The sequence below is a fragment of the Ambystoma mexicanum genome, chromosome 3q (assembly GCF_040938575.1).
Source record: "Ambystoma mexicanum isolate Mex_15411 chromosome 3q, UKY_AmexF1_1, whole genome shotgun sequence".
Classification (NCBI taxonomy): Eukaryota; Metazoa; Chordata; class Amphibia; order Caudata; family Ambystomatidae; genus Ambystoma; species Ambystoma mexicanum.
Genome location: NC_090926.1, coordinates 175,722,563 through 175,750,343, shown reverse-complemented (window position 1 = coordinate 175,750,343; position 27,781 = coordinate 175,722,563). Strand labels below are relative to the sequence as shown.

General features: G+C 44.5%; 1 long non-coding RNA gene and 1 pseudogene across 1 annotated transcript in view; one reads left to right on the top strand and one right to left on the bottom strand.

Annotated features, from left to right (window-relative positions):
- LOC138582286 (uncharacterized) overlaps positions 1–13,187 on the top strand; it is a 106,318-nt gene extending 93,131 nt beyond the window's left edge. Inside the window, exon 3 of the long non-coding RNA XR_011304999.1 lies at positions 13,090–13,187. This is a non-coding gene — a long non-coding RNA (uncharacterized lncRNA). The remainder of the gene's footprint in view (positions 1–13,089) is intronic.
- The window catches only part of LOC138582285 (thiol S-methyltransferase TMT1A-like), a 106,527-nt pseudogene continuing 91,759 nt past the window's right edge, over positions 13,014–27,781 (bottom strand).

The window sequence follows — 27,781 nt, the reverse complement described above, 5'->3', positions numbered from 1 at the left end:
CTTTCTACCACCCCTGTCTATCACATCCTCTATTACTATAAGATCTACTCTCTCTATCACACCCACTCTCTCGCTACCATGCATTCTCTCATTACCACACCCATTCCCTCTACCACCCACCCTCTGTGCAGCACATCTTCTCTCTGCAACCCCCTCTACAGTCCTCTCTCTATCACACCACCCTCTCTATCACACCACCTTCTCTACCATATCCTCTCTTGCTATAACATCCCCTTCTCTACCACACCCTCCTCTCTACCACATCACCATTCTCTCTACCACACCTCTCTCTACAACACACCTGTTCTCTCTCTCTTCCACTCACCTGTACCACCTCCAGATCTCTAGCACATCCCCATCCTCACTCTCTACCTACCACACACCCCTTACTCTCTACCACAGTTCTTCCTCTATCCTGCTCCTTTCTTTACCACAGCCCACTCCTCCAGCACACCTACTTCCTCTACCATGTCTTCTTATACCACACCCCTATATTCTAACTCACCCCTTTCTTGTACCACACACTTCCTCTACCACACACACTTTCTACTACACTCCCTATTTCTACCACATGACCCTTTCTCCACCAGACTCTCTATCACACCCCCTCTATATCGCCACTCTCTCTAATGCCCCCTCTTTACCAAACCCTCTGTAACAAGCCCCCTCTACAGCCCTCTCTCTCTAGCACACCCCATTCTCCTCTACAAAACATATGATCTCTCTGCCACATACCTGATCATTCAATCTTGAATTCCCATCTACCCCCCCTGCTTTCTAGCCCATCTCCATACTCACTCTCCGCCTACCACATCCCTCACTTTCACTTTCTCTTCAAAACAGATTTGGCTCTCCCAGACCTTCTTCTTTTCTCTACCACACCTATTTCCCTACTATACCCACTTTGTCTACCTCACCCCTTGCTCTTCCTCACCCCCTACCTCTACCAGACACCCTTCTTCTACCACATCGCCTTCCTCTTCACTGCACTCCCTCTCTAGACCACAACTCCTTCCTCTCTACCACCCCTACCTCTCTCTACCACACCTCTCTCTCTACGACACTTCCTCTCTATGACCCCCCCAATTTGCTGCCATGCACCCTCTCCTTCTCTACCACACACCATATCTCTCTCTACCACACCCCTACTCTCTCTACCAGAGCCCCACCCTCTCTACAACACCGCTCATGCTTTACAACATCCTGCCCTGTCCCTACTATGCCCGATCCTCTCCCTACTACACCCCTATTACTTCCTACTACATCCCTTATCTCTCGTCCACTTCCCTCTACCACCCACTGCCCTCTCTACAACTTCTGCTATCTACCACGCCCCTACTCTCTACCAGACCCCCACCCTCTCTCTCTACCACACCCCTCTCACTCTACAAAAGCCTGTCCTCTCCTTACTATGCCTGATCCTCTCCCTACTACACCCCTATTGCTTCCTACTACACCCCTTATCTCTCATCCACTTCCCTCTACTACCCACTGCCCTCTCTACAACTTCTGCTCTCTACCATGCCTTCCTCCTCTCTCTACCACACACACCCTTTCTCTACCACCACGCCATCCTTTATTATTTATTTATTTATTTATTTTATTTATTTGAATTTGTAAAGCGCGCTACAGCCCAAGGGCATCAAGGCGCTGTTGCAAGAATATTACAGAAATTAGGCTTTGCTCGTGGTTACAGTGAGTGGAGGCCTAGCTTGGTACAATATCAATGGCCTTCTTCTACCACATCCCCTTCTTCTATCAAATCCCCTTCCTCTTCATCACACTCCTCTATTACATTCCCTCTATCACATTCCCTTCTTCTCTCTAGCACACACTCGCTTCCTCTTTCACACCCACTTCCTCTACCACACCCCATTCTTCTATCACACTCCCTTCTGCTTTAGCACACTCCCTTTATTCCCTATAACATTCCCTTCCTCCCTCTACCACACCCGTTCCTCACTCTATCACACCCTCTTTCACTGCCACCCGTCCCTCTCTTGTCTCTACAACACCTGCTCTCTCTACCGTGCACATGATCTCTCTATCACACACCAGATGGCTCTCTTCCACTCACCTCTAGCACCCCTGGTCTCTAGCACATCCCCTTCCTTACTCACTGCCACTCTCTACCACACCCCCTTCTCTCTACCACATACCTGATCTTAATACAACACACCTGATTTCTCTCTTCCACCCCCACTATACCACCCCAGCACTTCAGTTCATCCCCTTCCTTACACTCTGCCTCTCTCTCTCTCTCTCTCGCTCTCATTTTCTCTCTCTCTCTCTCTCTCTCTCTCTCTCTCTACTGCACACCTCATCTCTCTACCTCCCCGCTCTCTAGCACATCCCCTTCCTTACTCTCTGCCTCTCTTATACACCCTGTCCCTCTATCACACACCTGTTCGCTCTCTACCACACCTTCTTCCTTTCTCTACCACACCCATTCTTAGGCAGAATTATATGCAGTACCCTTTGGGAACACCACACACAATTAAGACTACAAGTGACAGTACTATTTCACCTGAACTACAAGCTGTACTACACAGTTAAAGTGGTAGCAGTAGCGGAGCAGCCAGACTTATCTCAAGAGTAAGTGAGCAGTATCAAATAGTTACACAAAGGACAGCAATTACTATGATTCAGGCAAACACTGACTCAAGGTTTTCAAGTAAAAGAATATACATTTATTTCACTCTTCAGTTGTATAACATTACACTATTATAAGCAGTCTAAAAATCACTCTCTTAATACACCACACCACTTCCCTTAAATTCCAGACAAGTTAAGCTCACAAAATGAAGTGGGAGCAAAATGGCTCTCCAGCACTTTAAAAGGGAGGGAAAGACAGAAGATAACAGAAATGAATTTACACCAACAGGTAAGTACTCAGGGCAAGCGAACAAGAGAGACTACAATGATAAAATCAGATAAAAAACGCTTTGGGCCAAAGTCAATGGTTCAAAAGTCTTTTGCTCAGTGTAGTTCGCGGTAAGGTTTGTGGCACGGTTTCCGGACAAGGTTGGTTGGTAGAAAAGTTAGTTCAAAGAGAAGGGAAGGACAAGTCCTTGGATTGGAGAAAGATTTCAAACACTTTCACCGCGGCTGAACGAAACAAACAACTGGATTTGCACAGTACCTTAAAACGGAGAGGGAGCTGTAGCTGAGGCAGACGTTCCTGGTAGTTCCGGCAGGCTCATGGTTCCTGAAGCGACTGTCGGACTGATCAGAAGTAGGAAGACTGGAGGGTCCTGCACTACCCAGGGAAGAAACCAGCAGCAGAGCAAAGCAACGAATAAAAGGCGTGCTCCTTAAAACCCAAGCAGGGTCCGGACTTCCTGGCTATCCGGCCCACTGTAGCTCTGTACAGCGAATATGACCAGAGGAGGGGTTCTGGCTTGCAGTTTGGGTGAACTGGTTGGTCCTACCAGTTCAAGGGAAGCAGTTTCCTGGAGGATCTTCTATGTCGTCTGATTCTGAAGATTCGTACCTGCAGCAGGGCTTCACTGGGCGGTTCAGTCGTGGTAGGGGTCCTCTTCTGTCAGTTCCTCATAGGTTCTTTTGTTCCAGTGGTGACTCTGCTCTTCCAGTCCCAGAGACCTGCTTTTTATGCAGTTTCCCCCCATTCATACAGCCTGGCTGTCAATCACACTGCAGGGTGGCTGTCCTGGCAAGGACAGTCACCCAGCCATTCAAACAGGAGTGCGACTTGGGTTACCAAGGGAAACCATGGCAGAGGTCCTAAAACCCCTCCCTCACCTCCTGCCTACCCAGACTCTCAGGCGCCTAAAGGAGGGCTTCTGTGTGGAAGCCCACGAAAAGGCGATGAACAAAGGGACCCAACCTGGTTTGGCGCGCAGAATAAAACACGAGAAAGACATTTACAAAAAGAAATGGCGAATAAACCCAGACAGAACCATAATAAAATATATATATGGTCAATCCGGTTTATGTTTGAGGCTAATATGATAGCCTAAAACAAGACCATGGTTATTTAAGATAACCGCGGTATAAAAAATTGGGTAGATACCACTGCCACCAGCCAAGTCTTAGCGTAAAGGGAGCAAAACAATGCTCCAAGTGACACAGACAAAAAAAGGCTAAGAATTAACCCTTTCCAATGCTCCATGGAAGATGGGGTGTACTGGGTCTGTGGTAAAAGTGACTAAATAAAGTTAATGGCAACTTTATCTTTTCTGGGGGACAGTAGTCAGCCCCAGAGAATGGAGTCGGTGGGAAGGGGTAAAGACAATCCTGTGTCACTGCACTGAAGGTGCTGTCTAACACACATGGAAGAATATGGTGCCGTGGAGTAGGCGAGGCTCTAGTGCCCGAGATCACACAAAAAGTAGAAATACACATAGCAAAACACATGTAAGCATGGGGAAAAAAGGCTCAAACTCTTACCAGCTGAAATAAATAAATCCTAGAAATCCAGCAAAGCTGCTGAGGGACTCAGTAGGTAAAGGAAATCAACCATTTATGAGAATTCTCCCTAACACCCATTCGCCTACTGCACCCCTTCATCTACCTGACCTCCTTCCTCTCACTCACCTTCTTCCTCCCAGATAGCATTCTTCTACCACCTCCCCTCCTTCCAAATCCCCTTCCTCTTTACTGCACTCCCTCTTTCTACCACACCAACTTCCACTCTCGAGCACACCCCCTTTCGCTCTCTACCACACCTCCTTCCTCGTTCTGCCATGCTACACTCCCTCTACCACAAACCCTCTCTACCACACGCCATCTTTATCTACCACAAATTCTCTCCTTCTCTACCACAATTATGACTCTCTATCACACCCCCACTCTATCTAGCACAGCCTCACTATCTCTACCACAGCCCCACCCTCAATACCACACCCTATCTCGCTCTACCACACCCCTTCCTCTCCCTACCACACACTTGATCACCCTTCCACTCCCCTCTACAACCTCCTAGCATCTAGTACATCCCCTTCTCCACTCACTGTCTCTCTATTACAACTTCCTCTTTCTACCACACCTTCTTCTACTCTCTATCCCATATGCCTTTTTTTACCACACCCCATCTTCAACTTCTTCCACATCCCCTTCTGCTATCAAATCCCCTTTACTGCACTCCCTTTGTTACATTCCCTCCCTATCACATTCCCTTCCACTCACTACCACACCCTTTCCTCTCTCTACTGTACTTCATCTCTCTACCAATCACCCTCCCTATCAAACACCATCTCTCCACCACACATCTTCCCTCTCTAACACAACCTCTCTCTACCACACACCTAATATCCCTACCACACACCTGATCACTCACTTCAGCTCCCCTCCACCCCTCTCCCTAGCACATCTCTTTCACTCTGCCACACACCATTCTTCACTCTCACACTCCTTCCTCTCTCTACCACCCCCCACTCTGTCTACCACAGTCCCTCTCTCCATCTACACCACCACCTTTACCCCTCTACCGCACTCCCTCCCTCTTCATCGCCCCTTCTCTTTACTACAGACCCTCTTTACTAGAACACCTTTCCATCTACCACACTCCTCTCTACCACTCGCCTTCTCTCTACCACGCTCCCTCTCCCTCCCTCCACTCCCTCGATACCACACCACGTGTGGTCGTCCAGATTTTTGGATTAGCTTTTAGAATCATATTACACTTTCCCATTGCTTACATCTGCACCAGCAACTGGTCCGCCTTTCTGTCTATGGGAAATGTGATGACGTCCATTTTATTCTATCTAAGTAATCGGCATAAATAACACATGTGTATTTCATAATTCTAAAGCTGCCATACCAGTGACATGATGTAAGATTTAGCAACTGGGAACTCAGCCATGTTACCGGTTTGCAAACATAAACATCAGCTCACTTAAATAAAGAAGGCTACTGAATACTGTGCAAGACTTTGGCCCTCATTACAGTTTTGCCGGTATCCCGACGGTAATTCCAGTGAGATACCCGCAAAACTGCTTTAACGTTTCGACCGCCAGATATCCAGGTTTTACAGGGGTATGGGAGGAGGAAGGGCCGGTAAGTTCCCATTCCATGGAATCAACGCCACCGGCACTACCAGTGATGGTGATTCTGGCATTTATTTGCCGACAGGGGCCTGATTTACCGGCAGGTCAGGCCTTTCGGATCTGTGTCCCCACCTGCAAACATGTGTTTTGTCAGTCCGGAATAAATGCTGGTGCCATAATAGCCAGAAATTATACCACCATTTATTCCGGACGGGCAAAAAAGTAAGAAGGGCTTTTATCTGCCTGCTATTGAAATGTGCTAACTGGCTGTGTGCATAATAATCAAACCAGTGTGCATTTGCATTCAAAACATTAACAGTTCAGCATTTTATGTGCATCTCTTCAGATAACATTCACATTACTTCTAAGTGCTGCATCATGCTGAGATATTTATGAGGGATGAATGCTCACATCTGGCTTGGTGCTAAGGACTTCATAACAGCAAAGAACCCTAAAACATGAGTTGAAGAAGAATAGCATGAAAGATTGGGTGTTAACTGTAATATCTGTCAAACAGGGTATCTTTGTATCCCAACAATAAACACGAGTATATGACACAGGTTTAGAGAGTACAGAAAGACTGAGAATGATGTACCGTCACTTCTTGAGTTTTTGTTGTGTTAGATATATACAAAAATAATATATTTTCTCTGGATCTAAAAATGCATCCATTTGTGCTGTGATTCACTCTGTAGAATCATGTTATGTGAAATTAGACTGGGGTAATCAAATGAGTCTCAGTGTGGCCCCCGTTTCCTGATTAGCAAGACTATTGCATTATTGGATGCATTGTAATATCCATCCTGCTATCCCTGACTGCTCATAGGATATCCTCTGTGCACAATCCTGAAAGCTAGAAAGAATTGGTGTCTTGCTAATGGATGTTGCTATTTACATGTAAAACATGAAAGCTAGGGTTTTGTCTGGTATATGTAGGGTCTTCTCTGTATTAGAATGTGCTTCTCTGAAGAATGTGGGCAGTTTAATTGTTCGGTTGAGATGACAGTCGGAGATGAATCTTGGTTACAATCATAGGTGTCTTAAAGACCACATGATCCTTGTGTATTGCAAGGAAAGCCTCTTCCACTAACATGGCCCGCAGTTCTCTTACCATTGTTAAGGAAGTGATTTGCACTAAGAACAGAACTTTTAAAGTAAGGTATTTAGAGAGCACATGTGCATTGGCTTGAAGGACAGAAGCATTAGCCTGGGTAGAACCATATTTAAATTTAAACTGGGTTTTATGTATATGGCTGTGCAATCTCTGTAGTCCTACCATTAAATCAATTAGCCCGGGCACTTTCCATCAGGTGAACTTATGTTGCGATGTAGAGCACCCTGTTAGGGCTGATAAATAAAGCTATACTAAATTGTATGCCAGTCCATTATCTAAGAAGTTTAATCAACATTTGACAATATCAGTATCCATACATTGAAGTGCACTCATCAATAAAGTTATGTACCACAAGACATACATCTTCCATGCATTGGATTAGTAGAAACTTGTGCTATGTGCTTGTTTCATTCACAATGTCCATACACCTTTGCCAAAGCTTTAAGTGACTGAAATATGACCTTGGCAGCTAAGCTGCTCAGTTGAGAGGATGTGGATTAGGGTGTGTGATCATTTGTTGTTCACAAGTGAGAAGATGTATGAGTCAACGCAGTTTCATTGGCTTTGTGATTGACACCTGAAGAAGGTACCTTGCCACTTTGACTCACTCAAGAGATGGTGCATATTCTGTACCATCCAGTGCATCAACAGCACCAGTGGAAAAACATACAAGTCTGCAGCTGTGAGTACTGTGACAAGATGGGCCTAGGGTGACCAAGGGGGCCAATTGACCCCACCCGCTATTTGATGTAGGCCCCAGAGTAGGTAAAGGGAGGATCATCCGGGTTCCCGCACCCATCACCACCCCAGGCAGAATTACTCCCCCAACAGAACCCACTGGACTCTGCAACAGGGAAAACTGGTACCCCGGGAGAGAGAGGGACTAGGAGAAGGGAAACGACAGGGACCATGCCAAGGGGAAAAGGTACTGCCTTTGAAAAGAAGAAGCAAGAACAATTCCCAAGTCACCTCTTTCCCATATTCAGGTCCCTTTAAAAGCGTTGATCCGTGTCAGCAAAATCATTCACCATGTCCCTTCACGAATCCCTCGTCACCCTGACCCTTCTTGTTTATCCCATTACCTACCATCCTTACAGGTAACAGTAGATTTTAAACCATTACTTCCCAAAACCCCACTCCACATCAAAGCTGTATGGAATTGCACCTTACCCTGAGACCTCTAATTAAGCTGTGAATTAGCAACCTCATGTTTCCTTCGCTTACAAATAACAATTATTCAACTGTAGTTTGACATTAGGATGGCCAGCATGCACTTACCTTTGGCCAATTGCGAACTTGCAAGTAAACCTCTCACAGGGCCAATGGGGCACTGGTACAGTCAACTGGCGGCAGAAGCCTGCCACAACAAATTCCAAAACATTGCGAGAGTCAAGATGTTGGCCATCCATCTTCAGAGTTCGGTCCGTGCGCTGCACCAGCTCTGAAGGACATTTTGAAATCGGATAACCAATCTCTATAATCAGCTTGTGCACCGTTAGAGAAGAATGCAGTTTGGACTTAACTTCCCCTGAAGGTGGGTCTGTGCTGTTATTTAGGCAAACTTCAATCAATGCCGGGTGTAGGTGTTGGAAGGGGGGAAGTGGTCGTGATGCAAAGCAGAGAGGAACGGCAAACAAGGAGAGGAGTAGAACGTTTGTTGGAAGAAGGCAAAGATGGAGGTGCAGGAGCGGACAGAGGAGGAGGGTAGGAGAAAATGAATGAGGGCGAGGAGATTGGAAAGACCTGGACTAGGGATAAAAGTGGAGGAGGTAGAATGTTTGGAGGAGACCAGAAACATCTGAAACTGGGACAGGAAAGCGGAGGAGGTAGACATTTGAGAGAACAGAAAGAGGTAGAGAAGGGGATAAGAAGGAAGGAGGTATAAACGCAACAGAAGAGTGGAAAGACAAGCAGAGGGGAGTAACATGCAGAGGAAGTAGAAAGTTGACAGGTGGAGGAAAGAGCTAGAGAAGTGAATAGTAAACAGTGGAGGTGGGCAATTAGAAGGAGAGCAAAAAGGCGAGATGAGAAGAAGGTGGAAAGATGTAAAGAGGGGGACAATAGATGGCGAGATACAGTGGCGAAATGTAAGGGGGAAACAGTAGGGGAAGGTAAGGAAGTAAAAACAAAAGTGGAACAAGGAGAGAGTAAGTAAAGATGGGTGAACAATAACCCACAAACCTAAGAAAAACAGATTAGGACAGGAGAAAGAGAGAGAAGGAGAACCAGGCATAGTGATGGAGGCCAGAAAGGCTGACTTGCCACAGGCTCTAAGAGAGGAAGAGGTGAGCAAGTGTGTGAGAAAGGAAAAGGATCTAAGGAGGGACCTGAAGGGGATAATGGCAACTGATTGTTGCCGATCTGAAGCAAGCCTGGGGCCCTCAAACCCAGCAGACAGAAGAGACCCTCTATAAACTCAGCATCCTAACCAAGACAAAGCTAGAGAAACGTATCATCCAACTCAAGAAAGTAGTGCAGTGGACACTTGAAACCCCAGTGACTGTGAGTGACTTCCTGGAGGTGACACAGAAGGAATGGTTGGACCGATGCACTACTGTCTTTAGGCAAGCTGAAATTGCTCCTTTTTCATTTCTTTAAAAACATATGGGTTTCATTTGATTTGACACCAACTGAACGCATGATATAACCATTCCCAAGATTTTTATCACATTCCTCACCAGCAGACCATGTGATGTCTTGGTAAAGGCGACCCTTTGTCACAAAGGCCTGCATCCTCTTTTACAATGGAAAGGCTAGTGCCTGTTGGGAATTCAACATGGCTCCCAGGAATGCTGTGTTTTGTGTTTGGAGGTAAGACTAGACACTTCCACAGTCATTATAAATCCCAAGTGTTGTAGTAAATGCACGGTGGCATTTCAGTGCACCTTGAACTAAGAGGCAGTGTATGGGTGAACATATAATGCTTTTCTTGGTCGATATGCTGATACACCCCATAACTCTTTTGGGGCCACAACCAGTGCTGATGTTATCCCAAATACAAGAACTCCTTCATGGACACAACCAGTGCTCATGTTATCCCAAATACAAGGACTCCTTCATGGACACAACCAGTGCTCATGTTATCCCAAATACAAGGACTCCTTCATGGACACAGCCAGTGCTGATGTTATCCCAAATACAAGAACTCCTTCATGGACACAACCAGTGCTCATGTTATCCTGAATACAAGGACTCCTTCATGGACACAGCCAGTGCTGATGTTATCCCAAATACAAGGACTCCTTCATGGACACAACCAGTGCTCATGTTATCCCAAATACAAGGACTCCTTCATGGACACAACCAGTGCTCATGTTATCCCAAATACAAGGACTCCTTCATGGACACAGCCAGTGCTGATGTTATCCCAAATACAAGAACTCCTTCATGGACACAACCAGTGCTCATGTTATCCCGAATGCAAATACTGATAATGGAGAGTGCCCACCTTGATTCAGGAATAGGTCTGATGCTTGTCATGCACTGAAAAATGAAAATAAGCCTCTTTCATGTTGATTGTGGTCCTATAGCATCTGTTCTGCTATTATGGATTTGATCTACTAAAGTGTTGTCATTTTTGTGACCCCACAAATCAGTCAAGTGACCTGACATTAGTTATTGCTCTTAATGTCATGTCTTTCTTTGGAACGAGGAAGTACGTGCAATAGAAATCTCTGTTTCTTTTGTGCTTGGGACCTTGTACTATTTCCCTCTTCTACAAGAGGGTTTTCACCTCTACTAGCAGTAGCGCTTGATGGTGTACTCTTGTTCTCTCTGGCCTGGGTGGTAAATGGCACAGGTTCCTTCTCTCTGGCCTGGGTGGTAATTGGCATGGTTTTCTGTCGCACTAGATGCAGTACTCTTGGCTTATAGGACACTTCTCACACACTTGTTTGTGGTGATACCACTGCATCTGTTGCTATTAGCTGCAATGCTTCCCCAGCAGGTGGAAAGTGTGAGAGGGCACTGTTTTAGGGAGTGTGTTCCCATGGAGGTGCCTCCCTGTCCTCTGTCTCAGTCAATCTGACAATGTATAAAGTATGGTCCTTTGTGCAGTGTTTATCATCATGGTGCTGGGGTAAGAAATGAGTGTTGATAAGCTGGTGTTGCCTGGTCTATATACCGTATCCTATTTATGAGCTGGTATAGTATAAACTCCACCCAATGACTGTGCGTTCTCAGTCTCCTTTTTGGAACTCTCGATTGGCTCATCCAATTGATTTCTAATCAGGGATTTGCCCATCAGTACTATATTGATGATAGCTGCTTCTGTTTCAGATTAAAAACCTGCCACTCTGAGCCATGAGTATCTTTTTAACACTCACCATGTGGCTGCTCGTCTCCCTGGCATCTCCGATGCATCTATCCTGCACCATGTGATCGCCTGCAATGCGAATGGACCCTCTTGTAATATGGTCTATGCCTGTGCATTTGCTTCCTCTAGTAGCATCTTTATAAAAGGTTGCATCGTGTGCCATTTGGAATAGTCACACCTTGCTAGTAATGATGTACCATTTGAATGCATATGATGTACATAGCTGTAGTAGCCGTCTACTGGTTGCATGTTTACAGGGAATGGGGTTGTTTTTTGGTCTGGTAATTGTTCGAATGCAAACAGATTTCTTTTGAACAGTTTGCTGCAAACAATTAATCAGACGAACAAACAACCCCACACCAGTTTTCAACCACAGGGCCCCGTCACGTGCATTGGCCCACAGTGTCAGGCCACATCTGAGGCTTGCAGTACCATGTATTGCCTCTAACCAAGAGGACCTCGGCTTTACCAAGGTTCAAGTTCACACTGTTGTAGGAGTTGCCATTCAGACACTGTTGGAACTTACTTGAGATGCTGTTGAAGTCACTGCCGAACGGAGGGAAAAGCTGCGTCATTAGCACAGGTGTAGAAAATAAATCCAAAAGAGTGAATATCTTTTCCCAGGGAGGAGGAAGATAGAAAATTGGGGAATATCTTTTCTTATCTTTTATTGGGAATATTGTTGGAGAACTCCACAAGGTATAGACTGAAACATAGATGCAAAGGGGATAGGAGGAATCGCCTGCTTTCTGTGAGAGGAAAAGAATGACCCACTGCAAAGCACTGCGGGTACAACAGTAAAAGTGGAGCAAATAAGAACCCTATGTTTGATTGTCTGGATGGCAACTGAGAGATTTAATATGGCCATCACCCAAACACTGCCAATGTCTGACAAAAGATGGATGCCACTGACCGGAGACAAAATAACCTATTCAGTGCTACATCCAGGGTGAAGCAGGATGGCCTGGACAGGATGGAGAAGAAAAGGCACCTAATGGTATTTGCAAATACTTCAGCAACCCATCCTAGTTCATGCACTAGTCCGTCCTCCTCATGGCTTCTAGCACTTATGTTTTGTGAGATAATTTAGTGTTGTTCTACTTCGTGGGATTATCATTTTTTGGGAATTTGCTGTAATACTTCAGCAGTCCTTCTCCTGGAACTGGCATCTTGAAGTTAGTTGTAATGTTCCTCATACGGGTGCGCAGAGTTGATCATTTCCAATAAAGAACTGACTTTCCTGTCTTTTTTTACACGAATTTGGTTCTTTTAGTAAGAGATTGTTGCAGCAGATCTACCTTGACATGATTTGAATGTAAGAAATATTCCTAATTTCAGTGATACTGGTTTATTCAGACAATGGCACATAAGCTACTAAATGCTGAATTCTAGGTGTAAATAACCAGATGCATTTTATGCGGTTACTGCTGATAACTGTCCATAAACTCATTTCATTTCATTCTGTGTAAGCAAAAGTGATTATATTTATCCTTTTTACATACATTTCAAGTTCCTAATCTCCGGTTAAAGGGGGTTTTCTTTATAATTAATGAACTGGCCCATCAGAGTATTCCTATACATTTCACTGATTTTAATTTGTACAATCTGTTTCTTTCATATTTCAAATTACATCTTTTGTACTTTATTTTAAGACAAACAAAGCAGCAACAGTAAGAGTGTACAGAAACTCCCAGCAAATTACACATATCCAATCCGAAGTGACAATGCAGCAGGAAGCCACATCTCCCCAGTGACTCATGAGGAGAAGAGGTCTGGTGGCTAAGTTGCTGACTTTGGAACCTGGATACCTGCGCTCTGTTTCCAGCTTTGGAACTTGACCAACAAGTTGTGCAATTCTGAGCAAATCAACTTCCTGAACCTGAAATTGAAAACATGTTCATGTAAATATTCAGAAACCAACTGCCCAGTGTCTAGAACTATTCCACTAACATGCCCTCACCCACTGATCACACTATGGTTGCTGTAACCCAGTCTCAACCTGACCCATCACACTGTCCTGTTCTATGTACAGCATCTCATGTTTCAAACACTCCTACAGAAAATCGTTCCCTGAAAGTGATTGGCTCTCATTTGAGCTAGGTGCACAATTTTTCAACTACTGACACAAAATGCAGTAACTTAGGTGGAGCAAACCTTAGTAAATAGTGCATTGAAGGGCAGTTATTTGATTGCATATCCAATAATGTGAGGTCCGGTAGGTCGCCAAAGAAACGGAGGCCTGATGTGCTGCAGCTCCATCTCTGAGAATTGGGCCTTCTCCAGGTCTTCCCAAGTCTCTCTGCAGAGGTTGCACCCGGCGAAGACGCATTTCCAGGAGGGATCATATATTTTTTGGAAAATGTAGGTCCAGGTTGAAGGATCTGCACGTACGTGCTCCACAAAGAAGAATGCTCTGCCCTGAAAACAACAATTCGGAAAAAATGTAAATAGTGTTATTTTATCAATACGACAAATGTGTAAAATAAGGAAGACGGGAGTTATACAATAGACTAAAACGTCTCCTTTAAGGAGCGCATAAGAAAGAAAGCCCAGACTGCGAGGCACCAATTAAGCCTTACTGTTCCTAATCTCGTTTTTGCACTTTGTCTCCCTAGGCTTTGGAAGAGTTTATCACTGCATATTAGATCTATTGCCTCATACTCTCTCTTTGCCCACATCTTAAAAATCATTTGTTATCCATCATTTCTTAACTATTCTCCATTTGGTTTCTGCATTATTTCCCATTAACATTGTACTGACTTGTCATGTTGTGCTGCGCTTTGGCAAACACATAATGCAAATATACGTTTGCAAAAGAGCAGTCTCTAAAACGGTATAGATTCTTTGCAAATGAAAAGATTGGAGTCCCTGTCACTCTGCAAAGTGTGATATATGGGACACTGACAGGGCCATTGTCAGCCCATACCCTGATGTGCGCACAGCACTGTTCAGGTTATTACACAGACTTCATTCACTGGGCACTGAAAATTGCAGCCCAGTGAACACAATAAAGGACTTTTCAGTCCCCATCGCCCTGAGTGTCCTAGGCCTGTGGTGGGGTTAGAATGCTGACCCACCGCCCTGTCTGCGTGCTGCCCTCAAGACTGTACCACTTGATCCAAAGGAGGAAGAGAGGAAGAAGCCATCACTGCCTTAGGCCAGCATAGGTACATGTTCAAAAATGTTTTGCGTGTCAGTGCAAATGTGTACAAATATGTGCGTGTTTTTTTAAGAGATTGGGGGTCATTACAAGGTTGGAGGTAGCCATGCCGCTATTTGCAGCATGGCTACCCCCATACCGGGCCCTGGTTCTCTGAATGGGGAAATACCGGGCCATTCCAACCTTGGAGGACGCGGTATTTCCCCATTCAGGGAACACATCCCCATCCCCATTGGAGCCCCCATAGGGCTCAATGTGAATGGGGGCCATGTTAACAATGGGCCCGTTAATAACGGGCCCGTTGTTAGCAGGCTGGTCCTTTAGCGGGTCCCGGTAAAGGACCTCGTAATGCGGCGGTAAGGGGTTGACGGCTCCGGCACCTTTACCGGCGCCGTTAACCCCTTACCACCAACCTTGTAATGACCCCCATTGTGTCTTTGCATGTATGTAGTGTGTGTGTTTTTGTGTCTGCGTGTAGGAGGGGGAGGACTCTCCCTGGTGATCTTGCAGAGAGGGAAAGTCATAGAGTAAGAGCGATAAGTGATTGTGTAGGTTGTGCTGATACCATGAACATATTTCTACAGTGCAATACGGACATATATCGAGCACAGCAAAACAAGAGAGGTGATGGCTGGAATGTTTATAATTAATCTGAAACCTCTGGCAATTGCTCTGGACAACCCTCCAGACCATCATTCTTCAGCCTGCCAAGCCATTAGAGAAATGTAAAAGACTGTATGCAAATCAGGCTCGTTACCATCCGAAAAGGGAAAACCGAGTACAAATCCCTTCTGCAGGAGACCACAGGCAAACCCAGACATCCTTCAGCCTTACTGGGTGTCACCAGTGAAGTGTAGCTTGGGTTTCGGCACCCAGCAGGCTTGGGACGCATGTGGGGATACCCACACCACTTGGGGTGACAAAGCAAAACAAAAGAGGTGATGGATGGGGTTCTTTGTCGTCTTGTGCAGAAGGAATGTGACCAAGCAGTTTGGGCTGGACTGTCGCTTTTGTGGTGGGGCCAAGCCTGATTTGCATATGGCTTTCCATTTTCTGTAATGGCTTGGCAGCTGTAAGACTAAACACGCAACACTGAAACTGCGTCTAGACAAAATCAGTCCCTATTGTCCCCAGTCTCCAAAAGATTACAAAGAACAATTTTTCTTTATACATATATGAAAAACGTTTCATTTCAAACTAGAAATATATGAAAAATAATTATTTTTATTTCATACACAGTATATAGAAAGCAAAACGAAATCAAAAAACATCCTCACAACAGTTAGCAACTCAATGTTTCAGCCCTTCTATAGGCTTTAAATGCTCTGGATTTCGTCCAGTGGTAAATGTGATTACTTCCATTTTTTCTGTGTGGACTCTTAGACTCTTTCTCATATTAATAAACAGATAATTTTCCTTCACAAATAACTTCAACTCATAGGTGATTAGCAGACATTTGTTTCTACTCTTGCCAACATTGTCCATTGACTTTCTTCCAATTGTCAACATCTGCATTTGTCAGACCTTCTTTGTGGCTTCATTCAACAATTTTCTGTCAAGATAAAACGCAGTTCTCTTTTCCAGTTTGAATGGTTGGTTAGCCTGCACGGTCTGTAATTAGTTGAAACCTGCCATTCCATTCCTCTCGTCTGTGCACCCTAATGCATGTGAACCATTAAACAACAGCCAACAGCAGAACAATGGGCTGTAGGGTTGCACAGAGCAATGCCAGAGGATATGATTAATTCTAAACCTTGCGGCTTTCACCTCTTTTGTTTAGCTCAAACCATCAGGTTCACATTGTCCAGGTCAGAAAAAAGGAACACTTAGTGGCGGCCAGGTGCAAAACAGTAGAACCTTTTTAGGTAGAGGTCTGCAGGAAGGACATCAAGGGGAGGAATTCCCAAATCAAGGCTCCCAAAGTCTTTCAAACAAGGGGAAGACCTACCAACATTAACTATCCCTATTTTTAACATAGATGTCTCTACTCCAGGTGAAGCACAAATATCTCTATTTTCTAAAGACCTGTCATTTATTCGAACACAATTAACACCAATATCCCAGCTGGAGACTGAAACTCAGATTTGTGACTGAAGATATTTTTAGTGATAGAACTAGCGACCCAGAATAGTAGTGTTGGTCATTGTGTTCTAGCATAGGTACAGGACACTTTTCATCAATAACAGCCACGAGGAAGGTATATGGGTTGATCATAAATGCAGGGCGCAAATTGCATGAAAAAGGTGCACATAACACAGAATAGACAGAGAACTCTGAATGCAAAAGTGCTCAAGTATGGTTACAGGAGACCAATTGGAAGCAAGGAGAAAGCTACTCAAATCATAGCATAAACAGTGGACGAAGATTAGAAGCTACTATGAAGGTGTCCATATCCAGACAGACTGAGATAAGAAGAGGGACAAGTAGTGCTTACATTAGAGAGCAAAAGGAACAAGTGACTGTGGTGTGTGATATAGCAATGCTCACTAGCATTATAGAGGAAGCAACACTATAGCCAGTGAAACCATGAGTGAGGCGTTTTGAAGATTATATCCCCTAGCACGAAATCACTTTGAAGTGCGTCATTTCTGAAAGGTCCTGGACGTTTTGACACGTTAGGCAATATGAGATTAAATGAGATGGACAGGATGAAACATTGGTTAAGAGGTGACACTGGGATTTGCACCCACTCTGCTATTTCTGCATTTTACCATTTCTTTCCAGTTTTTACCATAAACTAAAATAATACAATTTTACAGAACTGCCTAGGAAAATACACAAGCAACCCAAAATGTTTTTTTTTTAAAAAACAAGATGTTATAGAAGCGTGTTATGCAAAATTGGAATGATTCTAGCTTCATTGTCTCCGTCATCAAGGGATGTGTACAAGCACCAGCGTAATAATTGATGTGATCTTAAAAGATGTTATTTGGGTTTGTCTTTTGTATTTTAAAACTTTAAATATGCCAAAAACAGAGGCTTATGAAATGATTTATACATTTGCAGAAATAAATCTGAATTGTACAAAAAAAGCAAACCGTTTTGTGTCAAATGAGCAGACCTGAAAACATGCTTGCCAGAGGCCTGCAACATCTGGTTGCTTTCTTCTGTCTAGAACTACTTCCACTCAAATGGCCTACATAAAACGAAAGATCAGGAAATGGACTAAACAGTGCCACAAGCTTGTGAAAAGGCAAACCTTTTCACAGAAGACAGAACAGTAATGTCAGAGTATTGATGGTTTGTTCAGGATCACTGTATAGTCTGCTGGCAAAGCCAGGATACAAGCATGAACGTTTGATTCCAGAGTCCTGAATTTGGATACCTAATCACCTCTCCAGACTAACACTTTATGCTCATCATATGGTAATGGTAATGTTTATTTATATACACAAGGCAAGTGTTTCGAAGCGCTCAACGAGTGTGGGAACATGGGGAAAGACAACAGTCGAATCAGAGCCCTTGAAATTCTGAGACGATAATAGTCTGCACAGGCAGAGTAAGTGCATATAATACGATTACAGTTGAGACACATCAAATAGGCCTTTTACAAAGTGCAATTAAGGGGTGAATACAGGGGAGAGCAGACAGACGATCTTACGGCACAGTACATTCAGATCGTGCAAGTGCATAGGCGTTGGCTGCATAGGTTTTACAACTACCCATCTGAACAAACCAAGTTCTACGCTTTCACCACACTGATGCTGTTTGGCTTTACAGCAAACGATATCTGGTGCAGGTACTTCACTGATAATAACAACTGTACTGCTGCAAAACAAAATACATGTACATGCCCGGTTATCAACTTCAGACATAGGAAAGGCTGAGTCGTCCTTGCTGGAATTTGGTATTGTAAGCTTACATATGAATAGAGATCTCTGCAATGAGTGCTTACACACTCAGCTATCTTCTGAACCTTCACAGCAATATAATCCCCACAGAAAGGTGAGAATGCTACAGGAGTTGTGCTGTAGTGAATGCACACATTATGTATATCCAGTGAACACAGAAAGCAGTACAGGATTAATGCATCAGAGCAGAATGTACTTGTCAGCAACAGACAAGTAATTGGTTTAGAGTCTCTGCAGCACCCCATAAAGTATACTGACGCGTGCTATTTAAGTTTGGTTAACAATGGACATTGATTTCTTTAGTTGAGGCTGCCTTGTGGGTTGCCCCTTCAAGGTGGGGGCCTGGAGCAAGTGCCCCTTTTGCCCTCCCATAAGGACCTCTCTGCTTTGAAGCACGAGACACTTTTTGTTTTGCTTGTTCCAACAAAGCCCTGCAGTCAGCCCCCCCCCTTTAACTCCCTCCGTTCCTGTGATGCTCTGGAGACAAATGCGCCCCACTGGGTGGGGTCTCATAAATGCTTCACTACTTATGACTCCCTTTGTTTTGACAAACATTTAAAGTGGGAGTTATTTATAAGTGATGGCTTGTTTAAGTGACCATTGTTTTGGACGAGAGTTGATAACGTTTCGGTGATAACTGCAAAGGAGGTATTTTTATTCCCAAAGCACACAAAGCACCAGTTAATTGTCTAAAGCTATGACTTCTTCCAAGATAACATATGAGACACAAAAATGTTTTAAACTATTCCTTATTTTTATGTGTTTTCATTTGACTCACCAAAGCCAACTTTTGTGTACAATGTCACATTTACCTCACATCATAGCATGATTTTGTCAGAAAATGAAAAACCATCAGGTTACCTTTTCACACTTTATCTTTTGTTGAGCGTTTTTAAATCTTGAAAGTACATTCACAAAACATGCAGGTCAGTTTTGTAGTCTTCCGCTGAATGCATTCTGGTATTTGTAGTCTTCCATTCAAGATGGGGTAAAATGATGCTGCAATGGTACTCTTAACTTGGGGATTTAAATATTCGTATGAGTACTTTATTAAAACGTCTTTATTCCTTCCTTTATTATTTGCCAATTACCCTTTTATGAGAGTACAGCCATGTGCCACATACCACCAACTCACACTTCGACATTATAAATACAGAATTCCTCATCTACCACCACTAGACCTCCGGCACTCAGTGTGACGAACTGGATTCCGCTATGCAGGAGTACAAGGATGAGTAGGGGTCAAAATGGCTTACTCCGCTTCAGCACTTCTACAAACAAAAACACATCTCAATCATAAAGGTAAAACAGGGACAGTTAAGAGATATACCTCATTCGCCTTTTGTGTTAATGTGGGCCAAGGGAAGGCTATACTCTTAAGAACGGTGTGAAGGTGAAGTAGTGAGCCAAACAATACAGTGTCAAAGTCCAAAATAAAGGGAATGTCCAATCAAGGTTCTATAAAAAAAATATACACTTTAATCAAACACACCATCTGCAATGGAACAAATAGAAAACAATGTGCATAAACCCACAGTGAAGAAAGAACAGAGCAGATGGGAAAGTAGCACTCTGAGCATAGTTCCAGGGCTGGTAGGTACATTATTAGCCACAAAAAGGATATGTTGTTGGAGAAAACAGGAGCAACCGTGACCTAACCAGTGTAAAAATGCAAGTCTAACATCCTGAACATGTGCGAAAGTGTAAATTGAGAAAACTCTTTTAGTAAGGTTTTAGGCCCTGGTAGTGACATGACTGGCACATGCTTTTTGTGGTATGACATTGTATTAGGGTAGAAATCGTTTTGCCACACGCTTAGGGAGTATTTAGGCTGTCAGTTGCATAGTAAAACACATGTGTAGCAAAGTATTACTTATCATTCTTTTCACCACACCTATATTATCAGATAAGAGTATGTAGCTTGGCTTTATTTTGAATATGTAGATTGAGCTTTGTTGAGGATAGTTGTTAGCTGTTGCTATGAGCAAGAGGTCTGCCATGTTTCAATAGGCCAATCTTAAAACCTGCAGATTTCTGAGCTCTGGTCATTTAACTGAATTTTATTTCTGCTGTTGAGCAGAAAGCTCAAAGCAGCCAAGGGCAGGATGGAAAGGGATGCTGAACAGATTCCAGTTCATTGTTGCGAGGGAGGAAATTCTCATGAGCCTGAAATGAGACTCCAGACTCCAGACAGAAAGTGCCTTCCCAGACATTAGGCCAAGGAATACACAATGGTTGTTAAGGACACAGTGATATACACAAGAAGGCCCCAGACAGCAGCATTGCCAAAATGAAGAACTAGGTTGTGAGCACAACACCCCCACTAAGAGTAGGCTAGTTGGTGCAGTCAGAAAATACCTTGGTAAAATGAATAAATAGAAGTAATTAATTTCCAGGAGCAGGGCCTAAGACACGTTTTTCATGTAGCTATTCACTGTGAGAAGATAACTAGGAGGTTGCTTCCAGAACTGGCAACATGTATCGAGATGGGAGTTGCAGAGTGAGCAGGTGCAAGGAGCAGGAAGCCAAGCGACCTAATTATTGGGAAGGGATTGTGGTTTTCCATGGGTTGCAACAAAGTTTTGACCTCACCGATTTCCACTCACTAAATGATTGGTAACTCTCGGTGGGATGCTACAGCCCGAGCTGTGTCAGGTGTTACTGTCCAATTAGCTGACAGCTTTTTTATCAATTGCATCATGAAGACTGCAAACCAATTAAAAGGTAGAAATATAAAGAGTTAGCTTAATTCCCACAATAATGTACGGATTGTCAGTACTGGATACTGACCAGATAAATTGGCTGGAGCAATTAGAAGGTAAAATCTTGTAAACTATTATAAATATCACTAGATCAGTACCAGTGGAAGCATTACTTCTTGAGTATGCGGTGACGTCACTACGAACTACTTGGCGAGTGCAAAGAACATTGTTATATGTAAAAATTAAATGCATCACTTATGCGTCAAATTTTTGGTGTATGCTGTTGGGTAAAGCCCTAGTCAACCATTGGAAAAATAGTTTTTTGACATCTCTTAAAGAATCTGGAGAATGATTTACAGCTAAGCTGAACCTGGACATGGAAATGTTGTTACAGGACCCAAACGCAGAGAGTAAAATAAAAAAGAAAGCAAAAGATTGGCACATGGCTAATAATGTGGATATTTTACATACGAAGACGCGAAATCAAGAACTAGTCTGACAGGGATGGCAAAGACATATACCGTCACTCTATCTGACAAAAATAACCAGTATCGATCTCAAGAGTTTTATACTGCACCTGCGCATGAACATTTTGCATACAAGGGAATTTACAGGAGTATGGATGAGCATTCCCTACGCAGCATGATTATGCAGATGCTGCAATGAAGAAGTAGAAACTAGTCGTCATATTTTGTCTCAATGCAAAGCCCTGATTAAAATGTATGCAAGGGGCTATGGAAAATGTTTGAGAAAACAAGAGGACAGTGTATGTGACCAATTTTGGACATTTATTTACAGAGCAACTTCTGTGGTAGCATGTACAGCAGTATATGATATGTGGAAGAAAATTTAGAAAAAAGGGAATTAATTCTAGAATTGTACACCTGAGTGAATACGTTCCTACATTGTTACTTTTGATGTAACAAAGTGAAATTTTGAATGTGAAGGAAATGTTAGAATGAAATTTATTTTGATAAGAAATGTGCTTAAAGTTTTAATGAATTAAACTAATTGCACAATAAAAAAATTAAAAAATGATGAATTTTGTGCTGACGTTGAAAGACCATGTTCAAGGGGTGGTATTTTGAAGGTCACGAGAAAGGAATCTTCCAATTATATTGTTTAAGGATTGGTGTTCTTTAGCCAATAGAAATGTTAAAATTAGAATGAATGTTGCATATGTAGAACGTGTTCATTTTGTGGTTTCCTGCTTTAAATATTGTAGCCCTGAGTGGGCATGTTGAGATGGTCTTCAGTTCCACAGACCTGTCTGATTCTCCCGGTCATATTTTTCAAATAAAAAACTGTTTCATCTTGCAATTTGTGCACTCTATTTTTGTTTTTTTGTATTACTTTTGGATTACTTTTACGGACCTTTACCTTTACATTTGGAGGCCCCAGCAAGATCTCCAGTACACCCAAAGAGCTGACGGCTCATTGCTGCACACCTCGGGGGAGTGGTGCCGGCCTGCAGAGACCAGTTATTGTGAGCACAGAGTTACCTGGAGGTCTGCTGGATCCCTTTGGCACATCGCGATCTGGGTGTTACAGGCCATTGAGAGGGGAGACTCAGCATCGAGGGGACTTGGAGGACCCATATCACGTAAGTGCACTCTTGCATGAAAGCGCAGTATTGTGTATGTAATTAGATATTTTATTGATTATTAGATTTTGTTGACGGGGAACTCCTCCGTTGTGGGTAATGTGGCAGAATGTATAATGTTATCTATATTATACTAGGCCTAGTCCATGCTTCCATCTTTTGCTCACTTCACACAGCAACACATGACCGTCTTGCAGATTCCTGTTGCTACAGCAACCCACGTCACATCCACCTGCATCTACTTCCCCATACAATGACACTGCTGTTTATGTTGTTTATGCCTTATGCGATGCCTGCCGACCTGAATTGCAGAACAATACAAAATGTACTCTTTTGTAACCCCAAGGCGTATGACCCTGGGCCCCAGTTAGGCCAACAGTTTGTTACAGTTATACAAAATGCCATGCCATCCATCACTGGACCCTAGCCAAGTATGATTCCATATTGCCAACGTACCATATATAAGATGCGAGAACCTCAGAGCACCTTCTGGCAACTGAGGTCACTTGTCATAATGCGCCGCCAGAATCTGCTGCATTGCGTTTATCCTGTGCATAATAAGAAATCTGTTTATTCATGAGCTTGGCTCCTGTGTGGATTATTTCTGCCTGGTCCTTCTAAGGACTAGCCGGCAATCTTAGGTCTCTACAAAATAGTGACCATGACTCTTCCAACTTGCTTGCCCAGAGCAACCTCTAGACCACTGAAAAAGATTGCAGTACAGGCCCTTTAGAAGCATTTGTATGCTTCTACACAGAGGTGGGTGTTGATAACAGCCGGCATACCGTGTTTCCAAAATGCAATTTTTCTTGCTCTGATTGAGTTGACGGTCTACAGGCGGTCTCTGTTGCAGTACTGATGATGTTTTCCAGATCCACGCCTGCTGATGGGTAAACAAATTTGTATTGCTTTGTTTCTCTTGCTTATGCGCCGTTTGTTGATTGCATTGTTTTTGTGGTTTGGCTATCAGTCCATGCGTACTGCATTGTTTGGAGCACAGGCTCTCTGAAGGACCTCGCTTTGCAACCACCCCATGGTCTACTTCCTCTGTCGACATGAAGAGAACGGGGCCTGCAATGCAATTGTCTTCCTGGTTCAGGCTATATGTATCATTATGTCAGTGCTATTGTTATAGAGTGCGCTAGCTTCGTGTTGTCAGTATTGTGTTGGGTCAATTGGTTACGGTGCAGAGGAGTATTAGGGCCTTCGCAATTGAATTATTTGCTGCATGCTTATCATGTGCGTAGCTTGATGTTGCCACATCCCACAGGCCATTAGGGTTCCGGGTAGAGCCAGGGTAGAGCCAGGATAATTGACAGTAAAACTTTCTGTTAGTATGCCAACTGTGTTAGTTCACTTGTTTCCTTTTAGACTGCCAAAGCACATCGCCTGTGTTCTACTTGTGTGTACTGAGCTCTGCTAACGCCCTACCACAATTCCTCTTTTTGGACGAGGAGACTAAGGCAGCCTGGCAGCGACTTCCTGTTTTCGCGCTTCAGCCCAGATGCAGGTTTCACCTTGTTAGTGCAATTCTGAAATGTGACACAATTATACATCTGTTTGTCTAACATTTTTAGCATAGTTACGTTGCCAAGTGTAAATGTTTTAGGAATAAGGTCTTTGTGTTCCACCACATCAACCGCTGTGTAGTGTCCTGGTTTGTGACATTCCTACCTCACTCGTGTGTTCATCTTTATTGCTGCTCGTGCTTTCAATATTGAGGTACAACATTAAAAAAGAAAGGCAGCACAATAAGAGTGAAGCCAAAGAAGAATCTACACAGACGAGAGACTCACTGCATAAAGGGTCACAACAAGGCCTACAAAACAAGCAGTCATACCTGTTGTTTTGTTAAAGAAGAGGAATAAACATGGTGTGATATCTTTTAAGCTCCAGAAGAGTTTAGGGCATTGGAAATAGCCCAATATACGAAACATTATAGGTTTATTTATTTGTTTACTTGAATGGCACTTATGCAATAAGAATATACTGTTTCAAAGCACCCACAGAGCAGGGCGAGCAGTGGGAAATAGATGGGAATTACATGGGAAATACAATTACAACACAATATTAAGAGCCGCGGGATAAGAGGGGGAGGGACAAACCTACTTTGCCTTGTGAGTATTCAGAATGTGCAAGTGCAGAAAGGAAGAGGGTGTAAGTGCTGGGAAGACCGAGCTCGTAGGAGAGACATGGACGAAGTTCTAGGAATGAATGAGTGCTACACAGCCTGGGCCGCGGGAGGTGTAAGTATGAGTCTCCAGGGCAGAGGGTGTGCAGATGCAAAGTGCTGTGGAAGACAGGGACTGGGGAGAATTGGTGTGGGAGGTCAAGGCCCCGAAGAAGCATAAGGACCAAGGACACCAATAAAGCACATGTGATATTAGCAGAGGAGAGAAGGAGTGAAGGAGGAGGAAAAGAGGAATGTCTTAAGGAGCTTCTGGAATTTGAGGAGGTCCTGCTCAAGACGCAGGGAGAGAGGGAGGCTATTCCAAAGGAGGGAGCCCACAGGGGAAAGAGAGTGAGCCCCTGCCCTCTGTTTAGCAAAACACTTTACCCACAATGAGGTGGTGCCAGAGGAGCAAAGTGGTCCAGAGGGAGAGTATTTAGTGTGATAAAGTTGGAGATAGAGAGGTCCTGTGGCCCAGACAGCCTTGTGGATGATGCAGAGGGATTTAAATTTAATCTGTGCAGCAAACGGGAGCCAATGAAGACTTTTTCGTGCAGGAGAGATGCAGTCCCTGTGCTTAAGGCCAAGAATAAGTCTTGCTGCCCTATTCTGGATGAGCCGAAGGGGTCATAGATTGGAAGAAGGCAGAATCGGGAGGAGGATGTTACAGTAGTCAAGTCTTGAGAGAACCAGGGCTTGAGTCACATTGAGCCTCTGAGGGAAAGTGAGAAAAGCTAGAATTCCTTGAGAAGGAAGAGTTAATAGTTGAACTTCTTGTCAATGTCTAGAGTGTGAGGAAGGAAGGAGAGAGAGGAGTCAAAGATGACTCCAAGGTTTCTGGCTTCAGTTGAAGGTTTAGGGGGGCCCAAGGAGGAGGGCCACAGGGAGGGGGAAGAAGGAGGGGAGTGGGGGTCCCAATGGAAAGGAACTCAGTTTTACAGGCGTTGAGGCAGAGATCACTGGTGGTCACCAGGACTGGATGGCAGATAGGCAGTCATGGATGAAGGAGGGTGAAAGAGGGTCAGCAGGGAGTCTGAAGAAGAGCTGTGTGTCATCTGTGTAACACTGGAAGTTGGAGGAGAAGGTGGAGGTGAGGCGTGCAAGGAGAGCAAGGTACAAGCGAGAGTATAGAGCCCTGGGGGACACCACAGGAGGAGATGGAAAAAGGAGAGGAGAAGGGGTCCAGGATGACTTGGGAGGAGCGGTTATTGAGAAAAGAGGACAGCCAATCCAGTGCATGTTCCGAGATACCAAGTGTATCGTGGAGTCTTAGTGTGAGGATGGAATGGTTAACTGTGTCAAATGCAGAGGAGAAATCGAGAAGGATAAGGACAGCTGGGAAATTGGAGTCGAGAGATACGAGCAGTTCTTCACAGGGGTTCAGAAGAGCAGTTGCTGTGCCTCTGCATGCTCGAAATCCAGATTGATGGTTGTGGAGGCCACCAACAAGTTCAGTGTGAGATTTGGTTGTGGAGGCCACCAACAAGTTCAGTGTGAGATTTGAGTTGGGGCAAGGCCAGCTTCTCAAGTAGCTCCTCCAGGAAGGGGGTGATGGAGATAGGGTGATAGTTGGCAGGGCAGATAGGGTCAGAGGAGGGTTTATTCAGGAGTGGGTGAACGAGGGAGTGCTTGAGGGTGGAGGGGAAAGATCCAGTGTTAAAAGAGTGATTGCAGAAATCAGCGAGAGCAGAGACAAGAGAGTGAATGTTATACTTGATGGTCCTGGAGGAGCAAGGGCGGACCTGTTTAGAAGAGACCTTCATGGAGTGGACAACTCTGGTAAATTCCTCAGGAGTGACAGGAGAGGAGTAAGAGTGGAGAGGGGGTGTGTGGAGGGGGAGAGGTGTGGGTTGTGCGGGAGAGTAGAGAGCGTGGTCAGAATGTCCTGAGTTTTGGTGGCAAAGTGTGAGGCCAGTGCATCGCAGAGGGCCTGGGGTGGAGAAGGAGGAGACTGTGGAGGGGTTAGCTAGCTCCCTGCAGATTTTGAAAAGTTCAGTCGAGTAGTTGGATGCGCCTGCAACCTGTGCCTGAATGTGTGCTCTTTTCTTTGCACGGATGGTGAGTCTGTTTTGCCTTTGGAGCAGGAGGCAGGCCAGTTTGTCAGAGGATGAGCCAGAAGTATGCCATTTCCGTTCTGCTGCCCTGCACTTTTGTTTCAGGGCTGCAATTTCAGAGTCGTACCAATTGTTACGCTTAGAGGCAGGTTTCAAACGGATCCTCATGACTGGGGCAAGAATGTCAAGAGTGTTGGTGATGGACAGATGGAGGTTGCTGAGGGCAGAGTCAGAGGAAGAATCAGGGGTGGGGGAGTGAGGGGTGAAGGCGAAGGCAGCTGGAGTCACTCGCTTCATAGGGCAGGTGTTAGTGAATGAAGTTGGAGTGACTTTTGGGGGGGTGGTCAGGGGGCCAATGGGACCCAGGTGGGATGAGAGGAGAGAGTGGTCTGTCCAGGAGAGGGGGGGGGGGAGGGAGAGAGAGGTCAGAGTGTATGAGGGCATCCAAAGTGTGTCCAGCTGTGTGGGTTGGCCCAGAGGGGAGAATGGAGAGGGAAAGCGAGGAGCAGAGGTCAGAGAATAGAGTGGAAGCAGAACTAAGGAGAGTCCAGTTGAATGTTGAAATCACCCAGACGGAGACGGTTAGAGGTGGAAGAAAGTAAAGCAGAGCAGAATTCAGCTCAATCAGAGAGGAATATGGAGGAGGCACCTGGTGGCCGGTAGATGGTAGCGATGGTCAGGGTGGATGTGGACGAGGTTACCAGTTTGCAAACCAGGCTTTCAAAAGTGGAATATGTCTGGGTAGGTAAGATGGAGGCAGGAACCAAGTCAGGGAAGGTTAAGGCAACCCCCCGACCCCCGCCA